The sequence below is a fragment of the Acomys minous genome, assembly GCF_964271855.1.
Source record: "Acomys minous genome assembly, chromosome: 3".
In the NCBI taxonomy this organism is placed as follows: Eukaryota; Metazoa; Chordata; class Mammalia; order Rodentia; family Muridae; genus Acomys; species Acomys minous.
The window spans coordinates 139,956,939-139,977,206 of record NC_140485.1 but is presented as its reverse complement, the minus strand read 5'-3'; the positions used below and the strand labels follow the sequence as shown (position 1 = coordinate 139,977,206).

General features: G+C 42.6%; 1 protein-coding gene and 1 long non-coding RNA gene across 8 annotated transcripts in view; one reads left to right on the top strand and one right to left on the bottom strand.

The window, feature by feature from the left end:
• PRKN (parkin RBR E3 ubiquitin protein ligase) overlaps positions 1-20,268 on the top strand; it is a 1,133,456-nt gene that overhangs the window by 232,718 nt on the left and 880,470 nt on the right. The gene's annotated exons all lie outside the window — the stretch shown is intronic.
• Positions 532-7,847, bottom strand: LOC311595249. Its single transcript, XR_014778375.1, has 3 exons — positions 7,597-7,847; positions 2,359-4,374; positions 532-791 (listed from the first exon to the last, which is right to left on the bottom strand). It is a non-coding gene; the product is annotated as an uncharacterized lncRNA (long non-coding RNA).

Here is a 20,268-nt window from a genome sequence, read left to right as displayed (position 1 = left end):
TAATGTGGACAGTCACAGAAGAAGACTGCCCTTGTTTGGAGCTGTCTGCCAGAGGGCAGGTACAATGGCCAACCTCTCCCATTGGGCATGTTTGAAAGAATGCTTATGCTTTCATCTTCTGACATGTCTGCCACTCCAGTCCCAAGAGCTTACCTCTTGCCCTCTGTGGCTCCATCTTCAGTTTTATTTCTGTTTTCTTACATGAAATTCTGTGAGGAAAGGTGAGCCATGGCTCTTTACTGCTTACAGCGTTGATTACTCTATGTCTGTGTGTTTGTGTGCTCATTTTAAAACCCTGGACATTCTGGTCCCAGCTTTGTGATTGTGAAAATGCTGATGTAGTAGACTGACTCTTACAGAACACGCTCGAGGCTCCCGGCAGATTTCCAGCTAATATCCTTGGGGGTGGAGCACTGAGTGCCTCGCTAATGAGGAAAAAGAAAGGCAGATAGGTTGTTTCCAAACCGACAAATGAAGCGGCAAATTGCCAACTAACCTCCCTTTATTCACTTGGTGAGGGAACCGGCTGCACACAGGCAGGACCCTGCGGGAGGCAGTTCCGTTTATTAACATTGCGGGTAGGGCTAAAGTTTGGCAACCTAGGGTTTGCAGATGGAGAAGTGAAAGCTGCAAAGATGTTGCCGTGCGTGAAGAGGATCCTGGGGGTCACTCGTCATTCCGTGGTAGCCCAGCTTGCCTTTCTGTTTCCCGGCCATTTCTCATCTCTTTCCAGGCTTTCTGCTTTCTTCTGAGGGAGCTCTGGGTCCAGCTGCTGGGGCTGTGACCATAGGCTATGGGAAGGAGGGAGAGGAGGGAGGTGTGTGCTGGGGTTCCCCAATCCTTTCTCTTTTCTCACTTTCCAGGTCACCGCGGTGTGACCTACTTTCTTGCCCATCATTAGGGAGTGAATACTCTGAAACTGTGAACCAAAATAATCCTCGTCCCTTTAAGTCACTTCTGCCAAGAGTCACGCTGTAGCAACACTAATGTGAGAAAGTGTCTGGGACCCACAGCCTTGGAGTATCCCACCAGCCTTTCCCTCCTCCAACACAAGTTGACATTTTCCGGGCCTTACACTGCTAAGATGCCATTTTTCTCTCCACTCATGTCTTCCTCGACCCCATCCAAACTGCATGGCATTCTTCCCATAACTCAGGAACACTCTGTGCTCTCCACATTCATTCAGTAACTCTGGGGGCCCCGAGTATGTGTTGTTACTGGTGGCACCCCAGGAAGACGGCTGTAAATGCTAAGGGTAACAGTCTTATCTCCTCCCCTGGGCTAAGGGGAGGCAGATTAGAACAGACCAGGCGAAGCTTCTAAGCACTCACAGTGTTTCCATGGCAACATGGGCTCCAAATAAAAGGACCCGTGCCTCAGAGAGGATCAGCTATAGATGCATGGAGGGTGCAGCCTTAAATAAAAGTAGTTTGTGGGTAGACCTCAGGACAGGAAAACGTTCGAGTAAGGGCTAACAAGGTAAGGAGCCAATCATCTGACTATGGGTGGGTGAGGGGATAACCAGAGAAAACAGCGCTGGTGCTAAGAATCAGAAAGACATCTGCCTGAAGAAGTGGAGTGGAGGGTGTGAGTAGGGGTGTGGAGCTGGGGAGGGGAAGGAACAATGGATGCCCAAATGTGAGGGGCAGATGGTACTGGGCCTAGTGGGAAAGGGGAAGGCCTTTCCCTACAGCTGACAGGCGCTAACTCAGTGTGAGAAGGGCAGCCCGAACTGTGGAGAAGAGAAGTGAGAAGGATACAGATCTAGCAGCTATTGGGACCAGATGGAAGCTAGTCTGGATGACATCACCATGAAGCATCCTTTCACACACCCAGAGCTACATAACGGAGACACAGACTCTAGTGTGTATTTCTAGTGTTGTAGGTGAAGGCAGCTAAGTGAACACACGTTAAGTCATGATGTTTTTGTTACCCTGGTGAGGCCATGGATTCAGGTCAGATCCACAGCCTACTTATTTTGCCAGGAGGGAGGGGCCAGCAGTCAGGTGTGCTGGGAAAGGAGGTCAGTTTGTCCAGTTGCCCTGTGGCTCAGCAGACTGTGGCACATGTATGTGCTCTGAAAACTACCTGCAGGGCACCCGTAGCTAGAGTTCTGAAGTTATCTTAAAACATCTTTGTTTAAAGAGGCATAAGCCCAAACCTGCTTATTTATTCCCATAGAAGATCTGGTCCCTTGGTACCCAGAGTGCTGTATGGACCACATCAGTTTACTGTGACCTGATGTAGCACTTTTCAGTGCCCCTTCCACACATGCGTGGAGAACAATGCATCCTCTGTGTCTAGAAGTGTGCTTTCCACCCACGTCTCCCAGTCCACCTGTCCCTTTACGTAACTTACATTGTCTTAAGGTCACGGCAAAGAACTGAAGTGCGAATAAAGTTAGCTTCCTTTTCCCCGGGAAATTCCAGAGGACCAGTTGCCGATATTCTATTACTTGTCTTGGATCGCTCTTTCCTTGATGTCTTCCTTGCTGTCACCTCGAACAGCTCTGTTACTTTATGTTGATGTGTAGAGGCCACAGCTTGGTCTGGTCTCCTCTCCAGATAAGGAAGTGAATTAGCCCTTAGCTCCAGGTCACTGTCACATCACTGGGGTACGTTTTGACATGCTCTGTTCTAGGATTTTCCCTCTTGAATATGACGAGTCTTTTCAACATGCAGACCCAAGATGTCTTTCATTTATTTTCTTTTTAATCTCATTCACTGTTTTTTTTTTCACTTTTCTATGCCCTTCATCCTTACAGCGGTTTCCTCCGATGGCCACAGACTCATGATTTCTTCATTTTTCTTTTTACTTATGTCTCTCGGTTGTTTATGAAGTCCCTCCATCTCTCATTTCCCTTTTCCCTATTCTCTCTTCAGCCCTCACATCGTACTCGGTTGCATTGTGTCACACTCACAATTGCTTGTTTGGCTGTTTGGGGCCTGGTGTAGTAGCCCGTTACAGAGGTCTGCAGGGTGGTGCAGTTTTTCTAATGAGATCTCTTCTTCTCTGCATAAACTTATTTTAGTATCACTTCATGTGTAGATTCACTTCATGTCCCTACTAATGCCATTTAGTATTGAGCACTTGAGGTTCATGAGCTAGGGCTTTAGAGGAGGATTCAATATGTGGTGAGGGCTAGGTCATGTGAATAATTTATGGTTTTGGTTTAAGTAAACTATCGCTTTGAATTATCTTTATTTTTGTGACAAGTTCTTTGATCTACATTAACTCTTATCCACCAGCAAGCAGCCCACCTAAAAAGAGCCTCTGAAGGGTTAATGAAGGTTACTTGTGTTCAGACAGAGTGCAGGTATTTGTCTTTCATTTAATGAAAACATAGATTAAAGTATTACATACTGATTTTCATAGACATAAATTTTAACAATCAATTACTAGTGCCCCTGGGACTGCAAGATCATGGACTTTTCAGCTTTCAAACCCATGGGCCAGTAAAGCCGTCTTCTTTATGGAGTGTCCAGGCCCAAGTATTTTGTTACTGTAGTAGAAAATGGACAAATGTCCAGATATCTCTTCTCTTTAAAGCATTGACTGTGAGGGTGTAGGTGTAAGAACAAGAAGGCAGTGTCAGCAAGCCTCCTCACACAGCAGGGAAAGCCCAGAAGCCAGATGTTCGTTAGGAGGCTACCCTAGAGTCCATGTATATGCTTTTCTCGTTCTCAGTATGTAGCACTCTGGGATCTTTTTACCTTCAAAGTATTTGCTTCTTGTAGTACTACGTATAACATTTATTGTAAATTGTAAAACATTTGAGGGCCATTCCACATCGCAAATACAGAGTTTACTCTGTTGCTTCAATAAAAGGTAGGTTGGAGTTCCCCAAAACATGCACTGCCAGAGGTGGGTACAGAGCACAGGCTGACTGTCCACAGCTTCCCAGACCTGCCTGGCTGCATGGTGCTTACACTTCAGCAGCTGGGCTTTGTGTCCTTGCATGGGTCATATTTATCTGTCTTCTTCTGTCCCCTCAGGAATGCCTGACTCAGTCATATGCATTATCTACAGCTCTTTAGATGACAAGAAACAGAAATCCAGTCACACTAGCTCAAGTGAAAAAGGGAATTTGATGGATCAAATATTTGTGAATTGTTGGTATTAACTGTGGCCTTACACATCACTTAATCCAGATGTTGAAACTAGATTCAGAAGTACCGAGTCTGTCTCTTCAATGTCCTGAGTTCACGTCTTTCTTCAGCTTCTTGAACAATTGTGAAATGAGGGGAATTAACTGACTTACTCAGCAGTAATTAAGTAGTCCTTCCTGCATTCACTTCTTTAAGCAGGCAAAGTCCTTTTGCTGACAGAAAGCCACCTTAGGTGTTAGGCTCATGTGCTGCTGGCTTCTCGAGCCTGGAGAAAAGGGAGGGTCTCTATCTTAGTAGTTCCAACATTACAAATTTATTTAAACTGCACAAACTATTAGACAATACCTTATAACATGTGTGAACATAATATGTGTACTAATTAACCTTACTCCAAGGCTGTACCTAGTATATGGTTGTGTGCATACATGTACATGCATATGAATGCATGCATGTGTGTGTGCATGTACATGTGTGCATATACATATGTTACAGGTATTTTTATAAAACTATGTTTGCTTTTCAGTTTCTATCTTAACCCGCTATCACACAAATAACTGAGATACTTTTATATTTATTTAATAATAAGCTTCACAGTGCAAGAGCCAAGCAGTTAGTACTCTAATCTTAATCCTCTAAGCAGTCCCAGAGACCAGAGCAGTGCTGGATTGCTGTTATGGTCCAGCCTTGCACGTTGCATGAGTTGTTACTGTTGGATGTGGTTCAGACCATGCAAAGCCATAATTCATTGTAGCAAGGGCTTAGACAAGGGCTTGGATGCCAGGCAACAGACACTGAAGAGCAGGCTGTAGGCTTGTGATTGCACAGCCATCCCAGCTATCTTCTGGTTGGCTGTCCCTTAGTGCAATAAGTACATATACAGGTGAGCTGGTTGAACTAATAATCTTCGAAGTAGGGACTACACAGCCTCTAACTTGTGTACCTGTCTGGTAGTAAAGTATATGTTTTGCAACGTAATCATAGTGAGGTGTGGTAGGGTCTATAACAGGTGCAGCCTTGAGGGGGCTGATAGGTCGTAGGGCCGCCTTAAAGTAGGCGAGATCTCTGAGGACTGGACTAGATACCCTGAGATGAAGGTGTGATGAAGCAAGGTTGCCCCTAGTGTTTCAGCCTTTTCTTTCCCTCGTCCACGGTGCTGTAAAGTAGCCAGAGGCCTTCACTAGAAGGCTGCAGCATCATGCCCTCGAACCTTCTTGACTTCCAAATGTAAGACAAAGTACACCTCATCTATTACAGCAAGCAAATGGATAAAGGTAGGATGCCACTGCAAACAGCCGTCAAGGTAAAGCAGCCACTGGCACTCACTCATATGTCTCGTGGCCTCATATCCCACATGGTGCCCAACTAACTACACCAAACAAAAGGGATGCAGATGTTTTTGCATTAGACTTCACACCAAAGTATTTATCAGTGTTTCATCATAGCCGTGGAAATATGTACAGGGCACTTTTCTCTCTGGTGGTGAGCTCTAGTTCTTGCCTATAGAGTTTGTACTACATCATAGAGTTCTCATCAAGTTAATAGCCTATTCCTTTAGTGAAGGGAAATTTAATATGTTTCCAGGTAGCTCCTGAGATGGTCAGGGCTGTTTCGCTAAAACAGTCAATTCTACAGCAAATCTTTGTCTTTACATGAGACTCAACTTGACAGTCTTTTTGAACTTGTGGGGCATATCACAAATGTTATCTTTTCCACAGGGAAGCCTTTTGTATTTGCGTGAAACAAGGTTTCTACAGGGCAGTCTTTTATCTGCAGTGATGGCTTAGTTAAGATATTCCAGATGTTAGCTCCAGAAAGAAGAAAGGAGGGGTTGCCCCAGCTGACTGCAGCTGCAGAGACGGTCTTGGCTGAGTGACTAAATGGATTGGTTAAATCCCATTGATGCACAGTTAACCTTGAAAGAGTTTCAGTGACGTAGAGCCTCATAGTAAGGATAATTCAGAAGAATACATACTTCTGCCTCACAGCCTGAGCTCAGAGGCAAGGATTCACTTTTGGCTACAACCTATCTAGGAAGAGCAACACTCTAGCTCACTTTGTACAAAGCTGCCCAGAGTTAGAGCTGCAGACGAGCTTGTGGAATTGCAGTTCCTCATAAGAGTCACCTACCACCTTATATTATGGAGGAAGAGAGTGAAGCAAGACATTGTATTATTATAATAAATGAAACCAAACTTTATATTTGAGTTTTGGATATATTCGATGATTTCTGTCTACAACTAAATATAAGACTATACCTTCAATACTGTTAACTGTTGCTATGTAGAAAATATATTGATGGCTTTTAAAATTGCTTCACATACTTTTGGTAATCAAATGGACCATATATAATCATGGGAAAGACAAATATGATTTAGGAAGCAAATAATATTCTTGTGTCTGAGCTACTTATGCCTTAGGTGTTTTTAATGTTAACTAAGATATTTACATGTCTTCTTCTAGATACTCTTCTAGATAGAGGTCAGATTCACTATTATCTGTTTTCCAACAAACACACATACACACACACACATATACACACACACACACACATACACACACACATACACACACATACACACACACATACATACATACATACACATACACACACACATACACACACACATACACACACACACACACACATACACACATACACACACACATACACACACCTATACACACACACACACACACACACACACACAAAACCCACGGTATTTACTATATTCCTGTGGTCCAAAAGGTATTTTAACTAAAAAATTAAAACATACATTAAAAATAAACATTCTATATCAAATTTGTGTTTACTGGCGTCATTAGTCTGCTATCTTGACTACTTCTAGCTAAAGTCACAGTTTCTTATATTATCTAGATTATAAATAAAAACATTGCAGTTAAATGGGGGCTAATGTTATTATGGAGGTATAAATACAATTGTGTATGTCAAGTTCACACTGCTGTTTCTGTATTCATGTTTATGAAGCTTTATGGATTTAACATGAAACCTAAAAGGTTTCTTGTCTCTTACAAATCACCTAGTGCTGCCTAACACCACAAGTGCTTAGTTTATCTCAAATGGAAGTAATGATGCTTCCAGAAAAGCTATGTGAATACTAGAGCCAGTTTGAATGAAAGGGGATTATTGGCACATGCCTTTAATCCTAGCATTTGGGAGGCAGAGGCAGGACAGCCAAGTCTACACAGAGAAACTGTCTCAAAAAACCAAAAAATAAATAAATAAATAAAAATAAAAAGAAAGATGCAAAAGAAATTATGATCTTAGATCATGAATTTTAAATCATTATATTAATTTCAGACATTTCTTTCTTAATCAAAATTATAATCAACACTCTTTTGCAAGCAAGAAACACATTTGTTTATATTGTAGATGTAAAAGAATAACTCTAACCTCATAGAGCATCAGAGATACTGTATTCTGGAGCCAAATATGAGTATTATACCAAGGAACATAGATTTAGGTCACCTCGAATTCTGTGTTCCAGCATGACGGCAGTGCCGTGAAGTTTCAGTAGCAAGAGAACAAAGCTGTAAATGAAGAGACTTTTAAGCACATTGATGGAAATAGCTGAGAGGGGCTTAGAGCAAAGCACAGAAGTCTCAGCTGTAGGCCTTAGATGCTATCTGATGATATTCTGAGCTTTAGGGTTGATGCAAGCCAGTGGCCAAATAAGTTAACACATCACAAAGGCTCCTCTCTGTTAGTCACAGGAGGAGAGGGCCAACACAGACACGAGAAAACAACAGCTGTTTAGGGAAGTGAAGACACCCAATGTAGTCTGAACCGGCAACATTCTGATTTCTTTCCATCTCTGCAGTTGCAGGCAGTCAGTCAGCCTTTGCGGACAGTTTATTTCCAGGAATCCTCATTCAAATGATGGTATAGCAAGCAGTCTGACCTTTAGTATTAAACAGACTTTTGGAATGAATTTTTGCATCCTGCTGGATGTGGAAACATTTTCCCTATAAAACCTTGATACTTGAAGGATTTTCAGTCAGTTGATGAGAGGTCAGGTAACTATGATAGATGAGGCAAAACTTTGTGGCTTGGTCAAAACAATTTGATCAACTTTGGAAGCACTGGTTGTGCTATGTGTAGCAGAGTGTTGTTATGATGCAGAAATGGCCCCTTGGTTGATTGATGCTGCCTGTAGGTATAATTTTTGGTGCTCATAGTTTTGTCACTTTTATGAGCATACTTTTCTTATTTAATGGATTTACCAGGATTCAGACATCTATAGTAGATCAGACCCACAACAGACATGTAATAGTAGCCAAGACTATCTTTTGGTTCAAGCTTGTCGTGAGGAGTTGCTTTGGAGCTTCTGTGTGCAGGCACTGGCGCTAGACACTGCTACCAGTCCCCCACAGTCCACTGCTCAGACCAGTTCCTTACTGTATGGAGTCAGAGAGTATGGCCATTCACAATGGGCTCTAACACCTGCTGGTGGTAGAGCCTTTAGCTAAGAGTGTTCAGTGTTCTGGGCCACAGTCATACTTAGAGTAAGCTTAGCAGTCATGCTCGATCAGAAGGGCTCATGACCTCCTGCAGCAAACATTCTTGTTAGTTTACCTAACTCTCTTAAAACAGGTATCCTTGGACATCTTTGCAGGCAATAAGTAGCAAATATCCTTGGCTTGGTGATGGTGGACTAAGCCTAAACAATGCAGACAGTCATTAAGTAATCAGGGGGTGGAGTCTGATCATAGAGAACCAATGATAATCAGGGGGTGGAGTCTGATCATAGAAAACCGATCATCCGCAGGGGAAGAGGAGCTTCTTCCTCTGCACACAGATGTACCTGACTCAGTGAAGCCACAGCTGTCTGAGGTGTTAGCTTGCTTCCCTGGGCCTGCTAGAGGGGCTCACAGTAACACAGTCTCAACTGTCTCCTCTTCAGCTCAGGCATGAGATATTGGTGATTTTAGGGACTACATATGGAAGGATGGGATGGCATGTGTCTATGAGTGTGTGGTGTGTGAGTGTGCATGCATATCCATGGATATGCATGTGTGTGTATATGTTTGTGTGACTGTGTCTGTATGTGTCTGTATGTGTGAATGTGTGTCTGTGTCTGTGTTGGGGGTTACATAAGAGAACGTAGCACATTAGTTTTATTTTTTTCTTTATAATTCAAACAGATTCTATGATTGTTTTTTTAGTATATCCAAACACAAGTGTTTGTTCAACTTTTTCCACAATGAAATTAGGTTTGTTGTATAAAATAAACTCCATAAACATCACTGGAGAAAGTGAGCCCTGTTGCTCATGTCTGTGATCCCAGTACTTGGGAGGAAGAAGCCAGAGGACTCTGTTGATTTTTGAGGCTGGTTTGGGTAACAGAGTGAGGTCCTGTCTGATTATTACCCTGTCCCAGCACACACAAAACAGAAATACCACAAAAAGAGAAGAAATCATACCTTTTGTTCAGATTGATCACTTACAGCGTAATTCCTGAGAGCTGCCCTGGGCGGGAGAGCTGACGCAGTTCCCTGCGGTTTGGTCCTTGCTGTCCTCTCCGCACCCCTTCATTCCCTTATGCCGGCTTTCTCTGCATGTGTTCTAACCTGCATCCTGGGGAAATGATACTTGGTTTTTGGAAAGTAATAGACAAACTAATCTGTACTGGGAGGCATGCTCAAACTGACTTTGTAGTTAACTTAAACTTCTCATTATCCACATAGTACATGACATTTTCACCACCCAGGCAAGTCATGCTTTACTGTGGGAAATAATTGAATATAATGTTGTCATATCCATGTGTTGTGAGGTTGAGTTTCTCTATTATGTTTCTAAGTATTTACTAAAAAAAAAATTCTCTCTCATCAAAGGCTTGGGTTTTAAAACAAGCAAAACTATTGAAGATTTTGACTGGACATTTAGTACATTCAGCTAATCTTTTTATCCATCTGTCTGAATCAGTTTCTCTGTCTGTCTGTCTGTCTGTCTGTCTCTGCCTCTGTCTCTGTCTCTCTCTGTCTCTCTGTCTCTCTCTGTCTCTGTCTCTCTCTCTGTCTCTCTCTGTCTCTCTGTCTCTGTCTCTCTGTCTCTCTCTCTGTCTCTCTGTCTCTCTCTCTCTCTCTCTCTCTCTCTCTCTCTCTCTCTCTCTCTCTCACACACACACACACACACACACACACACACACAGCATAGACAAAGCTGGGGAGGGAAGTAGGCGTGAGTACAGTCAGGATAGCCTCATTAGTGTAAGCTTTCTTGAGGTTCAGAGTATCAAGAAGCAAAGGGGTGCCTTGCCCAACCTTAACAAATTTGTCTTTTTTTATGGTGGGAACAAAGCAAGACAAATATTAGGTAAAAATATTTCTGTATCGTTTATTTCTAGATAAAAAATAACCAACTACATCTTCAACAAATGCTAAGGAGCTTAATGCAGATTTATATAATCTGGACTTGGGGATCACTTGGCAATCAATAACTATATATTGATATAAAACTATCTTCAGAGACATATTTCTCTGTTTTGAATCAAATGCTTTGAGGGATTAAAGCTTTTGTTGGTAGGCATGGATCCTCTCAAAGTCATCCTGACAAACCTTCATTCTCGGCAGGAAGAACCCTCACTTTTGTTTGTTTTGACAGATAAAATTAGAAGTGACTTTTTGAGAAACTCTAACTTGAAGCTAGGTTTTTAGAGATAAAAATATGAGTGAAATTCACGTTTGTTTGTGGAAGATTAAAAACAGTTTCCCCTTGTTTGGGAAGGGGGACACCATTTGATTTTCCAGAGAGCCCTGTGGAGGGTAAGGAGCGGAGGGAGGCCAGGAAAGAGGCCAGGATGAACGTCCTCTCTATCCTGTCGGCGTGAAGTTCAGTAATGAGTGCAAGAGCCTGCTGCCTGGTGTCAGCCGTGAGAAGATGACAAAGGCGAGAGAAGCGCCTGCTGGAATGGCAGGCACGGTACAGTTCTCAGAGCTCCCTGTTGTTGTGTTTGATGTTTGTGCGAGGCTACATCTAACAGATGCGGTCCTCCTCAGGATAGCAGAGCTCATTGGGAGAAGGTAAAATGTGGCAGCGTTTAACCCTTTAATTCTTTACATTTTTTAAAAGTCATTACTATAGGAAAAGAAACTTTCAAGTAAATAAAAATTAACATATATAAAGTAAATATAAATTCATATGCATGTCACTATATATGCACACATATATAATATACATGTGGTGTATATAAACATATGCCTATATACATATATGATATGTCACATGATTATAGATAATTATATATTACATATATCAAGCGCGCGCACGCACACACACACACACACACACACACACACACACACACACACACTCCTGTAAGAAGCCCAGTTGGTGATTAGGAATAGGCAACTGCAAGGCTGTCTGATGTACGTTCCTGGTGTGAACTGGGACTCCTTTTGCTCTTAAACAAGCAGAACATACTGGGGTTGCAAACAATGGCATGTTTCTGTCATCTCAGTGACAGTTAAATCTCAGTTCCATAAGGGAAGATGGCAGTGACTCATATTTCCCTTCCTTGTGAATTCTAAAAACATCTCTATAGTTTCCTGGATAATTGATATGGATAAGGTGAAAGAATAAATCTCCACCATAAAGGGAGAGCGGCCTGTCTTGAGTGACTTGTAACTTTAACTATGGCCTAAACACGGAAGCCTTAATAATGATGACACTGGAGAGAGGGAAAGTGTTTCAAGGGGGAGGCAGGACATCTCAGACAATGTTGTGGTCCTGTCTGTGATGCTTGGCTCCTCTCTCACCAGCTGATCTCTTCTCTCTGAGCCTTTGCTTTCTTTTCTGTAGAATATAAAACTGTGGTGTCTATATGCAGGGCAGTTCTAGGATACCTGAGATGTAAATATGTATTTTCAGGTATTGTGTCTTCACTATTTCCCTTTATTTATTCCAGTAATGTATGAAGTAGGATTCTGTTCCTTTTTGGAAGTGGTCCCTTGATGGGATGAATACCACTGTGCCTCTCTGTGGATTGGTTTCTTTCAGCTGAGTTGAAGAGCCATTCATTAGTATGAGTGACCCAGCACTTCCGTAAACCTGTATCGTTTTACCTTGTTCATGACTCTGAGCTGGGAGTGGAAGGCAGCCCTTACAGGACACCATCCAGCAGCTCTAATTATAGATTAAAAGACTGAAAACCTTAGAGCACCACCACTTTTTATATGTAGATATGCAGAGACTCATGAACTGTAGGAACCTATGCCTCTCTTCCAGGAACAGGCCTGGGTGTCCCCAGGTATGTGTGCCTTCTTAGAGATTGGTCACTCTGCTGGGTTCTCAAGGAAATTGAGAAGCCCAGCTAATGAATATGCTTTCCTCTATCCTGGTGGGTCTGTTCTTAGGTCTGCAGTGGAAGCCTGAGATCATCTTGTTAAAATGCGATTGCACATTGATTATCATGTCGAATTAAATAAACTTGGTCACTTCATCCCCCAGCTGTTTCTTGGCTCTTCATTTCTTCTGTCACTGATAGATTCAGGAGAGAAGTGCTCGGTGGCGGTACCAAATGCTTTAGATCTGTGTACTGTATGGATAAGTGCCAGTGCACATGGAAGGCAGGTGCTATAGATAACCTGCTCTTTTGAAAGTAGGGACAATATTATTAAAAATATTTTATTTTTATGTGTATGTATGTACATGTTTGTCTGCACACATTATGTAGATCCCTGCAGAGGCCAGAAGAGGGTGTCAGATGCTCGGGAAATGGAATTACAGGCAGTTGTAAGCTGGTGTTAGAGACTGAACTCAGGTCCTCCAGAAGAGCAGTTACTCGCCACTAACCCATGTCTTCTGCCCTTGAAAATCTGTTCTCTTAAGAATTTTGTGGTCATCTGGGTGTGGTGATACACACCTTTAATCCCAGCTCTCAGGAGGCAGAAGCAGGCGGATCTTTGTGAGTTTGAGGCCAGCCTGGTCTACTAAGTGAGTCCAGGACTCCTAGAGCTACAAAGAGAAACTGTCTCAAAAAACAAGAAGGAGGAGGAAGAGAAAAAGAAGAAGAGGAAGAAGAAGGAGAGGAAGAAGAAGTGGAAGAAGAAGAAGAATAGGAAGAAGAAGAAGAATAGGAAGAAGAAGGAGGAGGAGGAGGAGGAGGAGAAGAAGAAGATGAAGAAGAAGAAGAAGAAGAAGAAGAAGAAGAAGAAGAAGAAGAAGAAGAAGAAGAAGAAGAAGAAAGAGATTATTTTTGTTATCACAGCATGTAACGGACAGGTTCTATGCAATACAAACTTGATAAATGGAAAACATCTTTTGTTCTGCAGGTGGGATTTAAGTTGCTATGATTATAATTGGTGTGTAAGTGAATGCAGTTATATTATAGGTAAATTCACTTCAGACGTGCTGTGAATTGCTTACTAAAAGTATCACTTAAAAAGGGAAGAGTATAAGGCAATAGACAGCTTCACGTCAGCCTCCAAAATGGAAATTGTTTTTTCTCTATTACTAAGAAGTAAGAGGACAACTAAAAGAATGGGAGGAAGGATAGCATCAAGGGAAAAATAACAACAACAACAACAACAAAAAAGAATCACCATCTGTCTTTGTAAACGAGAGGAGTGATCATAGCCAGCGAGAAGCAACCCGGGGCAGGGAGTCCAAGGCACAGGTGTTTTTAGCAAAGGGGGCACCACATGCAGTGGGATGGACAGCAGGTAGAGCCAGTCACATATTGTTCATGCAGGTAGGGCCAACCCCATAGCAGGGTGTCCTATGCATCCCCTGGGGGAATTATGGTTGCTGTGCCCTCCTACTCATTGCTACAGCTAGTTGGAGAAGAGTGTCTAGGGAGTGTCCCCAAAGAGGACCTATGGGCCTCCGTCTCAGTTTATGGACTTTTAGCTGATGATCTGACGTCTTTATTTGATAAATGTCTTTATCCATGATGCCCCACTCACTGGGAAGACAGAGCTGTTAATTTACTGGGAAAACAATGCTGCAAGACAGTTCATCATTCTTTTCCAGCAGTAGAAAGAACTGGGACCCCAAGAAACAGATTTCTCAGGATCACTAAAGTAACAGATTAGAATCCAATTCTAACTCTGTCACACTACTTGCCTCTTCTGTGCTACGTGCAAACAAATTGGTTATTTGAAGATGTTGTCTACAGCAAAAGAAAAACGTCCACTGGAGAGTAGGCAGCAGTGAACTTGGGAATAAGTCTTGATGGGCTTTTTATGCCATAAAGATCCAAAGTCTTTGCCATGTGTAGTCTTACTGTTGATGAACACATCTTAACTGGAATATTACAGTCACACGTCTGCATTCACTCTGCTAAGATTCACCTCTCATCCTTCATAGCATTTCACTCCAACTGGAATCTTTTCCAGTTCTATCCACTTTGCTGAAAATGACAGGACTTCATTCTTCTTTATTGTTGAATAAAATTCCAGTGTGAACTATATACCACGTTTCCTCCATTCATGGGCACCTAGGCTTATTTCATTTGCTGCGTATTTTGAATAGTGGCAACATAAACAAAGATGTGTAGGTATCTCTTTGTACACTGATATAATTTACTTTGAAAATATATCCAAAGTTATGACATCTGGGTCACATGATAGCTGTCTTCAGACATTTGAGGAGCCTTTGAAATGTTCCCCAAAGGGCTGTACATACATTCTTACCAACAAAGCAGAGCTTCTGCTATGTCTTTCCTAGCATTTTAAAAAATGTTTGTGTGATAATAGATATTCCTGCTAGAGTGAGAGGACAGTTCATTGTTGTTCTGATTTGTCTTTCTCAGGTGGCTAATGACAGTGAACATTGTCTTGTGTGTGCGCTGTTCGTATTTCTTCATCTGAGGGGAGTGCACCCAGATATTTTATCCATTTTTGAGTGGGAATGTTTGTCATTGTCACTTTCCTTTTTTATTTCTTTCTATGCTCTAGATGTCATCCCTCTGTCAGAAGAGTACCTACCAAACGTTTCCTTCATCCTGTGGGCTGTCTTCTCATCCTATTGACTGTCTCCTCATCCTGTGGGCTGTCTCCTCATCCTGTTGGCTGTCTCTTTATCCTGTTGACTCCTCATCCTGTTGGCTGTCTCTTTATCCTGTTGACTGTCTCCTCACCCTGTTGACTGTCTCCTCACCCTGTTAACTGTCTCCTCACCCTGTTAACTGTCTCCTCATCCTGTTGGCTGTCTCCTCATCCTGTTGGCTGTCTCCTCATCCTGTTGGCTGTCTCCTCATCCTGTTGGCTGTCTCCTCATCTTGTTGGCTGTCTCTTTATCCTGTTGACTGTTTCCCTTGTCCTGTTGACTGTCTCCTCATCCTGTTGACTGTCTCCTCACCCTGTTAACTGTCTCCTCATCCTGTTGGCTGTCTCCTCATCCTGTTGGCTGTCTCCTCATCCTGTTGACTGTTTCCTCTGCTAAGCAGAAGCCTTAGCTTAGTGTAATCCCATTAGATGGTTAGTGCTCTTGTCGGCCATGTTTTGGGGGAATCCCATTCAGAAAAGCATTGCCTGTGGCCCATGTTTTCTTCTCGTACCTTCAGCTCTGACATTTCTATGTTTGGTCCATTTGAGTTGATTTCTGTATAGGGTGAGCAATAAGAATCAAGGCTCAGCCTTCTGCTTGTGGTGTCCTGCTTCCTGTTATCTTCCTATTGTTGAGAACTGGTAGAGATATGACTATTGGTAGGATCTTTCCCGTCTGTTGGTCTCTGTGTCATGACTGTTGGTAGGATCTTTGCTGTCTGTTGGACCCCATGTCTGTTTGTTCTCTAACATTACGAAGATGAGGTTACCGTGTCTCTGTCTGTTTTGAAGTCTGTGGTTTTGATGCCTCATCACTGTCCTTGCTCAGGGTTGCTCTGCTGCTTGGGTTCTAGTGTGCTTCCATTCATGTTTCAGAGTTTCTATGAAGAGTGTCTTGGGTGGCTTGAGGGGGTTGTCACAGAATATGTATCACTTTCTTAGTGGAATATTTTAAAAACATGAGTTTTCTCACTTCATGTGTGTGGGAGTTCTTTTTGGTGCTGTGTCTTGCTTAGTTTCTTTTGTTAGTACTTTTTCTTTTAGAGTACAAGTCTTTCACTTCTGGGTAAATTGTAGTCTTGTTGGCATGCTTATACTCTGGGTTTTTCTCCAGAAACAGGTTAGAGTAATCAACCTTGAAGAGTAGAAGGAAACAGAGAAAGTAAAGGCAGAGAGAGCATGTGGCTTATCGTGGGATCCACAGAAGCAACTGTCAATGAGCTTGGCAAGTTGTGGTCAGTGATGGTGAGGTGCTTAAGGGAACTTCCATTGTGATGTCATAGAATCTGGTACAAGGAGAAGGGAGAAAGTGGGGAAAAGGGAAGGAAGAGCTCCTCATTCTGCTGAGGGAGGGTTAGAGGAGGCTGTGTCTGGTTAGCCTTGTACACATGTAAGGCAGTCAGGGCGCTGACCAAGAAGACAGGCAAACATGCTCTCTACACTTTATTTTGTTTACTCTTGTTTCAATATTGCTACAAAGGTGTACGTTTCCATCTCTAAATGGATATTTGCTTCTCTCTATTATTGCACTAATACTCACATATTCAGAATGTGCCCCTTAAAGGAATGTCTCCTTAAATGAATGGCATGTCACATTATAATGCTATCATTATACTTTATTCTGAATTTATATGCCTTAATAAACCACATGAGCATTTAATTCACTATTTACTATACAAAATGCCAAATTTCATATTCTTTTAGAGAAAACATTGACACCAAGGGCACTCAGTAAAGAGCAGAGTATGGCAACCTGATTTTAAAAAGATTTTGCCTTCCGGTGCAGTGTTCTGCTGCTACCTTGTGCTCAGTTGTCTTCAGATACTGAACTGTTTTGACAGCTGTATGCACAAGTGAGTTCTGCAGGGTTCTTTTTAAATTAAAGCTCCCAGGCTCTGGCTCCTGCAAATTGGAACAACAAGTTCACCTCAGAATTAAACTCTTCTCCCAGGCATGTTAATCTGAATTATTTTGTGAAATAAAAGCAAACACCACATTAGGGCACTAAATTGAGTCCAAACCCTCCATTTCCCTTGCACACACATCTTGTGAAAATGTCTTGAAATCCATTATCTGGTCACAACATATATTATGACAGTCACAATGGAAGGTTAAGTGTGATTTTGGCTCTGTGGAGTCCTGCGGGGATGAGTCAGGAAAGCCCTTCACAAACCTCCATCTTCGCAAGCCCCTGTGGGTATACAGTGCAAGGGCAGGATAGCGTGCAATGGTGCTGGAGCGAGTTAAGGGGCTTAGCCTGGCTGCCTTAGGGATGTGAAGTTGATGCACTGGGTAAGTTAGTATTTCTTTAGCTGTGAGACGTAGACCAGGAGGAGTTGTTCCTAGCATTGTTCTCTTACCTTCTAACCTATGCAGCACACAGAGAGTGGAGGTGGCAGTTGCTCCAGCAAAAGTACGCCCCCCACCCTCAGATCTGCGCCTTTAGACAGAATGCTTAGGAAGGCCCACTCACAATTCCAGGGACTGTGCATGGGATTCTATGACTCACACATTGGTGAGACCTTTGTAAATGGTGGCAGCCAGATCTCCTCAGAGCCTGCCTCACTAAGGGCACTCAAACTCAGCATTTAAAAACACCATGTGTTTCTGCAAAGTTTAGACCAAATATAGTTAGAGACATGCAGACCTCCAGGAGAAAGAAGAAATGTATCTATTTGGCTTAAGATTTGTAAGCCAGGAAGACATAACAAGGAAACACAAGGCTATGTCTTTTTAAATTATTTAAATACATGTCTGACAGTTCTAGAAGTGCATCCTCCTATAGCCCTCATGTTGACTCACTTCCAAGTTTCTCAATGTTGATTTCATGTGGCCCTGGGCAGACTACTAGGCAGAGAATCTCCGTTCAAGTCTCATTTGGGGCATTTGAGAGGAACCCTGAATGTCCTGCTAAAGGTTTCTCTAGGTGGAAACTGTGGGGAATCTAAGACCCTTGCAGATCTGTGATTTTTATATAAGCAACTGAGATGACCTCTGACCTCTGTATTCTCTTTACTAACCCACTTTACTGTCATTTTCCATTTCTTGAGTATGCCACATAGAACAAAAGCTGTCTACATCTTTTACTCAGACACTTGATCACGATAACCCTCACCAGTCTTGTCCTGTGTGACTGGGACATGCCTTAAAATAAACTTGGTTAATTGAGTGGGAGACTTTACTTACTTACTTTCTTTTTTTTCTTTTCTTTTCTTTTTCTTTCTTTCTTTCTTTCTTTCTTTTTGATTTATTTATTATATATATATTATATATATAACATTCTGCCTTTATATGTGCCTGCCTTCCAGAAGAGGGCAGTAGATCTTATTATAGATGGTTATGAGCCACCATGTGGTTGCTGGGAATTGAACTCAGGACTTCTGGAAGAACAGATAGTGCTCTTAACCTCTGAGCCATCTCTCCAGCCAGGGAGACTTTTCTTTACTGTGCTGTTTGTTCTTAGTGCAAACAGCGTCTCTTGTCCCGTAGGCTTTGAGCCTTTAGGATACAGCTCATTGCAAACGCATTAAGCTTCCCATTTACCAGTCTCCATTCACTTGAACATGGTTTTTATTTTATAATTATTTTTGCCATGTCACCCAATGATCGACCCAGGAAGATTCAGAGACAGAGACTGCCTTGGCAACTCAAATGGGCAGTTACTTAAAATAGAATATGAGTTTTTGTCTATGCCTTCCTTCTTCTCTTCAAACTGCTGCATCTTCTCTGTCTTTCTGTAAAGTAGGAAGAGAAGTGAAGAGAGTCAACTAAGGATGAGCCATCTGTTCATCTCTCCTCCTTTGTGCACACTGCTTGAGTCTGTCATAAGAGCTGCTCCTATGACATGTCCAGAAGCATGGAGATGGGGAAGTGAATAAATGGTAGGCAATTGCTTAATTCTGTCCAGGAGAGACTGGGATCTTTTTATTTTACCCCCACCCCCAAATCTCCAAATACATAATAACCTTTCCCTCCTGCCATCTCGTCCAAGAACCATCAGCTGTAGTTGGAAATTATGCATCGACTTAAGTTCTCATAGTGTGGCATATAATATTTGCAAAATACCAACCTCCAAAAGATCAGTTGCCTCTCATCACACAAAGGTTTAGGAGCCTTCAGTCTGATAATCTCTTCTTGCTCCTGTACCCTCCGAAATGCCAGTACTTGACACAGTGTGAAGACTTCAGTGTCCTAGGTCAGTTGGCTGAGCACAGATGCTGTGACAGACGCTGCTAGCTCTTTCTATGGGGTTCTCTGGGAACAATTGGATGCCATTTTTTCCTTGGCCACAGCATGGGCCAAAGGAACAGTCTGAATGCTGGCCTTGTGCCTGGACATGTAGCCTCCCGAGCTCTAGTAATGTGGCTCCTTGGTGTCTATGAGTGTGCCCTCTCAAAGAGTTTAACTTACACTCCAGGAAACTTGGCCTGTTTCCTGGAGAGCCATGACAGAGCCCTCAAATGATAAGCTGCTTCTGGGGGAAACCAGGAGAGTCACTGTGGCGTGGATGGCCTGTAAGGCCACTGGATTGTCTGCTCTTTTTTAATGACATTGTAGCTGTCCCTGATTATCTGTAATTTGGATGTTCTCTCACTGTCCTTACAGACTCAGAATACCTATCTGAATCTGAGTGTTAATTAACACAAGATGAGGAGCGCTTTAATGTCTAGACACTCAGGGAAATGACAAGGCCAAATAACAGACCTACTGTCCTCCTGGGATATGTGTTCAGACCACCAGTGTCAGTGTGTGGACAATATCTGTCCTGGGTTATGCTGAAAGATGCACACGGTCTCTCTGTCCCTCAAGACCTGGCCTCTCTCTGCCTGCCTGCTTCAGCTTCTTCCTACTCTGCCCTCTCCTCTGTCTCTCCTTCTTCCTGTCCATGCCTTGGTCTCCGCATTGCTTTATTGTCTAGTGTGCTTAATTATTCAAATCTAAGAGAGTGCACCCTCCTTGGATAGGCAGGGTCTTCACTGGTGACTTTGTCATGAAGAACAGGGTCATCTTTACTAAGATGCCACACACACAGAAAGAACATGCATGGAGATGCAGAGAATGCAGTGGCCAGGTTGTGCCTCTGTCTGGATGTGTGTAAAATGGATGATGTCACACAACTTCTAATTCTCTTTCTCTTTTCTTCCTTATGAAC